Source organism: Callorhinus ursinus, unplaced genomic scaffold (genome assembly GCF_003265705.2).
Source record: "Callorhinus ursinus isolate GAN/ISIS: 27379988/994484 unplaced genomic scaffold, GSC_fseal_2.0 scaffold399, whole genome shotgun sequence".
In the NCBI taxonomy this organism is placed as follows: Eukaryota; Metazoa; Chordata; class Mammalia; order Carnivora; family Otariidae; genus Callorhinus; species Callorhinus ursinus.
This window is the reverse complement of record NW_027397454.1, coordinates 20,904-29,823: the sequence shown is the minus strand read 5'-3', so window position 1 is coordinate 29,823 and position 8,920 is coordinate 20,904. Positions and strand designations below refer to the sequence as shown.

The 8,920-nt window shown below is 50.3% G+C and overlaps 1 pseudogene; it reads right to left on the bottom strand.

Annotated features, from left to right (window-relative positions):
• Positions 1 to 2,960: 2,960 nt before the first annotated feature.
• LOC141372035 (histo-blood group ABO system transferase-like) lies at positions 2,961 to 4,202 on the bottom strand (annotated as a pseudogene).
• Positions 4,203 to 8,920: the final 4,718 nt, after the last annotated feature.

The following is an 8,920-nucleotide window of genomic DNA, read 5'->3' as shown; positions in this document are numbered from 1 at the left end:
CTGCTCCCAGTCTCAGCATATGGAGCCTAGGCAGGGAGTGGTCCCTGAGCAGAGGAGGACTTGGGCCCAGAGAGCCTGAGGGAGGATGTGGTACAGTGAGCCAACAGGAGGAGAGTGAGCACTGTATGGGCCTGGTGCTCAGACCTGCTGGGAGACCACATCACACTGGCTCTGTCCCCAGGGATGGAGGTTTTCAGGGTATCCACCCTCCCAGGCTGCAGGCTGGCAGGGACTGGCAGGAGAGGAGGCACCTGGTGCAGGACAGAGCCCTCTGCAGAGAGGAGGGGGCAGGTGCTCCCCCAGCAGCAGGGGCACTTGGGCAGGCTGAGGGGGCATCAGTGGACAGCAGTGCCTGCAGCTGAGGTCTCCACACAGACCCTCCCCTGAGGCTCAGCGCAAGCTTGTCTGATGCCCTTTGTCCCCCAAATACAAAGTCTGGCCCAGGACCCCCCCCCCAAGCCCCAACACCTAATCCTATATACTCAGCTCAAGTGACAAGAAATGGCCAATAGTTTAGGTGGTGTTGGGTGCACAGGGACATTTTTTTGTGGCCCATGCTGTACTGTTGCTGGCATTTTAACGATCTCAGGGCTTTGATTCGAAAACGGTAGGATGCCGGGGACCCCAGAGAGCTTTCTGGAAACCTGCCTCTGGGCCTTGCAGCCCTCCCAAACCACCTGTTCTGCTTAGAATCCCTCCAGGCCACAGACCCAGAGTCTTGGCTCCTCAGATGGCCCAGACAATGTGCCTTCAAAAAGCGATCCTGGTGGGGCTGCAGGACACACTGCAGATTCCACCAAATCCCCCTCCCAGAAAGTGAGGGTACTACTGGACCAGCTGTTCGAAAACTGACAGGTCAGGGTTCCAAGAAGACACCAGAGGCACCGGAGTAACTGAGGAGCATCTGAAGGCCAGGTAGGGACAGTGAGAATCTCCAGTTTTGCCTAGGGGCAGCTCCCGTCCCCCTAAACCCTCAGTGAGATGGTTTTACTGGGGGGTTGGGGGGGACCATGCCTGGAGGACCCATGGCTCCGCTGTTAGAGGTCACCGACTTGATCAGTGCACGGGTGGGGAAACCTGGCCACACCCCGAAGAATTTCTAGAAACAGTAGCCATCTCAGTGGTCGCTGACCTGGGAGGTCAACCTTCCAGCTGCCTGAGGTGGGATTGACCCACAGACCAGCACACTAGCCAGAAATGGAAGAAGGAAAACAAGTTCTTCATTTCATAGTTTCTAAGTCAGCGGTTTGTTCCTACGGTTAGTATACTTTGCATCCTGGGGAATCTCTGCCTGTCTAAGGTCATGAAAATGTTCTCCTCATGTTCTCTGCTGGAGAAGTTCTTGAAAAATCTCTGGTTTATAGGTAAAAATCATCCGGAAGTGACTTTGGTTGGCACAGCCATGCTGGGAAAAGGATGGATTTTCCCCAAAATACTAAACATAGAACTCCTGTATCCTGTTTCCCCAACAGAACTACCTGTATCCAGGTAGACCTTTTCAGGAAATGAATTCAGTTTCTCGAAGTAAGATCTGCACTCTCCCACCCAATCTCCCTGAGGAGGGGCGGCCACCCTTAGCAACCCTCCCCTTGAGGCAGGCGCCTCCCTGGACAAGGGGCTACCCCAGGGCTGGGAGGTCTCCACAGCAGCACACCCAATATCCTGGATACTAGGAGACAGAGTACAGCACCAGGTCAGTGAGGGTCAGGACACACTAACACAAATATGGCACCTTGGCAAATTAAAGTTAGAAGCTAAAAGAACTTTTGCATAGAGCAGAAGCAAGAAGGTCTCTCTGACCCCCAGCCATCAGCCCTTCTTCCCTTAAGCAGGTCAGAATACTCCCATGTGGAACTTTCTCTCCCCAGACCACAGGGATGACGTGCTTATCACCAGAGTCTAGGAATTTAGGACCACGGGTTCTATACGAACACACCTGGTTAAAGGAAACTTTATCTTCCTAGTTAACTTCTTTACCGTTTACGGGCCCTAGTCCAAACCCCTGTGTCTGTCAATTCTTCACACACTTACTGCTTCTTTGTCTAAAAGGTAGAAGAGCTGTCTGCTCCAGTCACCTCTGCTGGTCGTCATGGTCTTGTGAGGCTCCCACCAAAACAATCAATACATTTTGCTTGCTCTTCTCCTGTCCATCTGTCTTTGTCAATTTCCAGACTCAGCCAGGGACCTTAGAGGGTTGAGGAAAACATTTTCCTCTCTTGCAACAGTGTGGGGTGGGAAGTGGGGAGTCAGAAAACGCCATCCCATCTTCCCGGCTTTGGTGAAAACGGACCTCTACTGGGAAGCAGCACAGGACAGTGCATGGCTGGAGGAGCCAGAGAGAGGCACGTGGAACATGAAGGAGATACTTGGCCCCCAGCCAGGGGACTTGGCCCCAGTGAAAAGTCCAGGGAGTGATTATAACTATTATAATGGAAGCATCCTGAACATCAGACCTTCCCCACGCCAGGCTTCATGATTGAAGCTCATTGTAGTTGCTACTGTTGGTTTAGTGACTTTTCTGAACTAACTTTGTCAAGTCTGTATTCTTTGCTGTGTGTATGGCTACTGAATCCCTGTACTGTTAACTTAGTGGTCAGCCAGTGGCTGGGCAGAGAAGTCACCCCTGATTCCGAGCTATGGGCTACAGATTGGAGGTCCCCACAACCTTGTCAGATTTGAATAATCTGCTCCAGTGGCTCATGGAACAGAGAAACATGTTACTTACTAGATGACCAATTCATTGAAAGGACAGTACTCAGGGCCAGGCAGCTGGAAGGGAGGAGCAGGGCAAGGTGTATAGAAGAATCTCCGAGCTTCCTTGCTCTCTGAAAGAGGACTTTGCCCACCTCCACTCTGACCTTCGTCTACACTTCCTAACTGATGACGTCCTTCCTTCGGGCTCATTTGTTAACTCAAGTGAAAGCCCCGGTGGGCACCAAAACGACTCCTCAAATACTAACCACTGCTGCCATCCTGGTGATTCTTGGGCATAGCCATGAATCTCAGCTTCTTCATGATGGGGGGCAGCCCAGCAGCTGTGGATCCCACAGGTCTTCCGGGGGCAGCCCAGCAGCTATGGGTCCCACAGGTCCTCCGGGGGCAGCCCAGCAGCTGTGGGTCCTACAGGTCCTCTGGGGACAGCAACATAATGGGCTTATGGTCCAGCAGGTAACTGTTCAGGAGGCTCTCGTCATGCCACACAGCCTCGATCCCATTGGCCAGGTTGACCCCCATTGTCTGGTGACAGGCCAAGGTCAGTTGGTGAACCTCTACCACCGACCCCCCAGAAAAGGCCCCCTTGTAGTCAAAGTCGCCCTTGCCCCTGGGGAATGTGCACCTGGGACTGTGGCCGATGCTCATAGCTGAAGTCCTTGTGGGTCGCCTCGTAGAAACCGGGGTGCAGGGTGCCAAAGTGGGGAGACAGGATCTCCATACTCACGTGGTCACGGAACTTCATGTCCACCTCTGTGCACACCAGGTAGTCCACCTCACGGAGGAATTGTGGAGTTAATCTTAGAAAATATATTGTCAGTCCTAAGGAGTGATTGTGGAAGCAGCTGAAACGTCAGCAGCGTTCCCTGTTCTCAGGCTACTGAACACAATGGCCCGGTAGGAGCAGGATCCCAAGATCCCCAGGGGCAGGGCCTAGGTTAGGAGCCAGGAAAGAATGTAACCCTCCGTGCCCCCCTTCCTGCACCTGGCGTTTGCTAGCACAAACACCCACTCTTCCCCGATCCCATGACGGCCTCCCTGCGTGCCTGCGCGTACGGCAGAGTGCAGGTCTGCTTCACAGCTTCGGGGTACTTGCCATCCCTTTGTCCTCCTTTCCCACGCTTTGAGGCATCTGCCCTTGCTTTTCTGATAAAAAATGAAGTAAAAGCGATATGCAGAACCCAGCTGCTGCTGCCCTACTTGCAGAGGCAGCCCTGCATGGCCGCTCAGATTGGTGTCTGAGAACTTTATTTCAGCGCGCGATGACAGGAAGAGCTGCTTAAAGAAGCGGTGGATCATCATGTGCTCTGCATGGAGGTGACCTCCCAGCGCGGGGTGCCGGGCACCTCGAGGATCACCACCTTCTGGCTTTCCCGGAGGGACACATGGGGCCCGGCGGGCAACTGATTGGTGAAGACGTAGTAGGTGACCCTGTGTCCCACCATGAACTGCTTCTGAACTGTCTGCAGGAACAGCTCCAGGAACACCATGTATCCACAGGGACACGGGACAGGGCTGGAGGAGGGTCACTGCCAGAGGCTGGCGGCAGGACCCCAAAACTTGGGCCGTGAACATGTGCACTTTCTTCAAGGGGGCAGGCCCTGGGCTGCTTTAAGCAACAGTCACCCTCCTGGCCTAGCCTGAGTGCATCTGCTGGTGGGGCCTCCCTACCTTCGGCTCCCAGAGATGGGAGCCATCAGGACCCCATCTTACAAAGGGGAGCCTGAGGCTTAGAGGCTAGAAACCATGCAGCTGATTCTACCCAGTCTGTAGGGCACAGAAACAAGGGCTGTGCCCAAAGGTGCTCAACTCATGGTAGGTGGGGACAGAACCTGCAGGGGGTCAGCCAGGGGAGGGGACGTGCTGGGTTTCCCGGGAGCTCAGCAAAGGGGGAGTGTTCCTGGCACCAACATGCTGAGTGTCGGGCTTCATGGGTCACAGGGTCACCAACACTAACCCTAACCCTTAAACCTAACCCTTAACCCTAACCCCACCCTAACTCTAATCAAACATCATGCTCAATTTTGAGGACTGACAGCTCTACTCTAAAATCAAACACAAGTCCATCATGCTGGCTTTCACTCATTGCTCATTATCGTACTGAAAGTTCTACCCAGAATGATAAGGCAAGAAATCCACATGTGGAAGAAAACAGTAGAACTAGGTCTATTCAGAGACCAGAGATGACATCATCTTATAGACAGAGCTTCCTAAACAATCAACAAAAAATGATTACAGCCAGTTAATATCAATACACAAGAATCTGTCTTATTTTTATACATTAGCCATCAATCATCCACAAAATAATTTAAGAAAACATTTCCATTTTAGGGAACATTAACATTGACAAAATACTTAGGAACAGATGTAATCAAGATGCAATTCTTGTACGATGAAAATTACAAAAGATTGCTGAAAGAAAGGGAAACCTAAATAAATCTGAGGACCCCACGGTGATGAAAAGACATACTATCGATAAGATGGCAACAGTACACAATGCAATGTGGAAATTCAATGTGTTCCCAAGAAAATTCACAAAGGCCTTTGGAAAGAACTGCACAAGCTAATCCTAGCAGTCATATGGAGTTTCAGGGGACCACAAAATTGCCAAAACAATCTTGAAAAAGAAAATCAAAGGTGAAAGTTCATTCTTCCAAAGTTCAAATATTAATACAAAGCAACAGTAAATAAAACATTTTGATACTGTCATAAAGGTATGCATTCATCCTGAAACAAATAATACATTATACGTTAATTGAATTTAAATTTAAAACATTTTTAAAAATAAAGAAATAAAATAATTTTTTTAAAAAAGATATGCATACAGATCAGTGGGATTTAACCGAGAGCTCAGAAATAAACCCCTTCATCTATTTTCCCCTGAATTTTCACAAGGGTGGACAACATTACAATGGGGGAGAGAATGGTCTTTTCAACAAAGGGTGCTAGACAATTGGCTATCCGTGTACAGAGGAATGAAACTGGACCTCACACCACATATAAACATTAACTCAAAATACATTAAAGTAGCTTAAATGTAAGAGGTAACACTATAAACTCTAGAAGAAATAAATGGGGATAAATCTTCATAAACTTGGATCTAGCAATGCTTTAGATCTGACACCAAAGCGTAAGAAAGCAAAGAAAAAAATAGATAAAATAATATCCTCAAAATTAAAAATCTGTTCTGGGTGCCTAGGTGGCTCAGTTGGTTAAGCGTCCGACTCTTAATTTTGGCTCAGATCATGATCTCGGGGTCATGAGATCGACCCCACATCAGGCTCCACACTGAGTGTGGGGCCTGCTTAAGATTCTCTCTCTTTCTCCCTCTGCCCCTGACCACTTGCACAGTCACTCACTCTTAAAAAAGAAATGTAGAAAAAAAATTAAAAATCTTTGTACATCATAAGATACTATCTGGAAAGTGAATAGATAGCCCCCAGAATGGAAGAAAATATTTGTACATTATGTATCTAATAAGAGTCTGTTGCCGAGAATATGTAAAGATCTTTTACAACTCCTCAGCAAAAAGACAACCCATTTTTTAAAATAGAAAAAAGACTTGGATAGACCTTTCTCCAACGAAATCATACACATGGTGAATAGCATATGAATAGATGTTAAACATCCTTAGTCTTTATGGAAATGAAGATTTAAACCAGTTAGATGTCCTTTTACACACAACGGAATCACTATAATCAAGAAAACGAAAATAACAAATTTTGGAAAGGATGTTGAGAAACTGAAACCCTTACACCTTGCTTGTGAGAAATGGTGCAGTCTATGTATAAAATATTTTGGCATTTAGGCAAATAGATCAAAGGAGAATTACCATATGGTTCAACAATTATACTCCTAGATACATACCCCCAAAATTGAAAGGAGAAGTACCCTTATTCAGAGCAGCATTTTTCACCACAGCCAAAAGGGGGAAGCAACCCAAGTGTCCACTGACAGACAAATGGATAAACAAAACGTGGTGTATACACCACGGAACACGATTCAGCCTTAAAAACGAAGGGGGCTCTGACACAGGCGACAACACGGATGAAGCTGGAAGTCATCACGCTGAGTAACATCAGCCAGTCACAGAAGGACAGACGCCCTGTGGTCCCACTTACATGAAGTGTCCTGAGACACACAGTAGAATGTGGCTGCAGGGGCTGAGGGGAAGGGGGATGGGGAGCTGGTGTCTCCCGCATACAGAGCCGCCCTTGGGGAGAAGGAAGAAGTTCTGGAGAATGACGTGCCCCTGTGGGAACTCAGCTAAGGCCAAAAACTGTGCACCTGAAACGTTTTGAAGGGTCACTGTGACTATGTTTAGTCACAGTGAAAAAGGGAATGAGGGACTGATGCAGGTCACGACGTGGACGGACACTGAAAACAGCCCCAGTTACAAGCCATGACCGTCCACCCAGACTGGAACCATCGCGCTCTTTACATCCACCAAGGTCACCCAAATAAGGCAGCGTGTCGGGAGCAGTTCCAGAAAGAACTGGATCCGAATGGAAAGGACGCTTCAGACTGTGGGGCAGGTGGCGACAGTGGAAGTGGGCCCGTGGCCTGGGTTATAACGTGGACACCGGGATGACATCCTCACTTAGGGTTCTGTGGTGGTTCCGCGGGACAGTGTCCCCGTCGGGGGTAAAACGCCCTGAAGCACCCCGCGTGCGGTGAGGAGACGCGGCTGGGGTCTGAGTGTGGAGAGAGAGGGTCTGCGCTGCGGTGACGGGTTTCCCGCAGAGTCGGTTACTCTTCAAACCACCACGTTGGCACGGCGGGGAGAAGCCGAGACGCCGACCTTCGTGACGGAGGCGGAGCCCCACCCCGACCCCGACGGTGCGGCCGCGGGGAGGACACGCTGGGCCGAGGCCCAGGGAGCGCGAGCGCCGCGGCGGGTGTCCGCTGCCTGACCGCAGCCTGGCTGAGGAGCCCCGGGAACCAAATCCGAGGGGCGCATAAACACAGAAGCCGGGACCACCGAGCGGATCCGAGCCCAGGAAGGGGAGCGCACAAAGCCCCGGCGTCTACACAGCGCGCCCCTCCTCCGCGGGGTCCTGTGGAGGCCGGCTCCCGTCAGCGTGGACGCGACCCCACGTCCTCCCGAAGTCTCCACAGCGGGTCCTGAGGGGCCCGGCTCCTGACGGTGGCTGAGGCCCCAAGTCCTCCCGAAGCCTGGGCGTCATCACAGTGGGTCGGTCCTGAGGCCTTGGAACACCTGTCCTGGCACCGGAGGAGGAGGGCTGAGCGCGCCTGTCCCGCAAGGTCGCGGAGTGGGACTCGGGCGCCCCCTGCGGGAGGTGGGGGCAGTGCAGGATGCCATGCACTCAGTTCCGTGGAGGCACCTGTCCCTTCCGGGGGTCCAGCTGAATCCATTACATTTGGGAAATTCGAACTGAAATGGAGTCCAATTATCCCCTGACTTCTCCAGAAATAGAAACTATTAATTAGAAACCATACGGAATTAAGTGAAATGCAGACACAGGCTTTACAACTTACACCAAAATTCATTCAAAATTGTAGATAAATTTAAAATGTAAAACTATCAAAATAAAGGGGGCGCCAGGGTGGCTCAGTCAGTTAAGCGGCTGCCTGCGGCTCAGGTCGTGATCCCAGGGTGCTGGGATCGAGCCCCGCGTCGGCCTCCTTGCTCAGCAGGGAGCCTGCTTCTCCCCTGCCTGCTGTTCCCCCTGCTTGTGCTTGCTCTCTCTCTTTCTCTCTCTCTCTGTCATATAAATAATTAAAATCTTTCAAAAAACAAAAAGTAAAAAAAGAAAATCCACATGGTCTTGAGTTCAGTGATGAGCTTTAACACACACCAAAAGCCAATCCACAAGAGGAAAAAAATTGATAACATGAACTTCCTAAAATTAAAACATTTGTGGGGTGCCTGGGTGGCTCAGTCATTAAGCGTCCGCCTTTGGCTCAGGTCATGATCTCAGGGTCCTGGGATCGAGCCCTACATCGGGCTCCCTGCTCAGCGGGGAGCCCACTTCTCCCTCTCCCACTCCCCCTGCATGTGTTCCCTCTCTCGCTGTGTCTCTCTCTGTCAAATAAATAAATAAAATCTTAAAAAAAATAAACTTTTGCTCTGTGAAAGACCTTGCTCAGAAAACTAAAAGACAAGCCACAAACTGGGAGGAAATATTTGCAAAGCACAAATCCGGTAAAAGATTTGTATTCAAAAAATACAAAAGACTATCAGAAC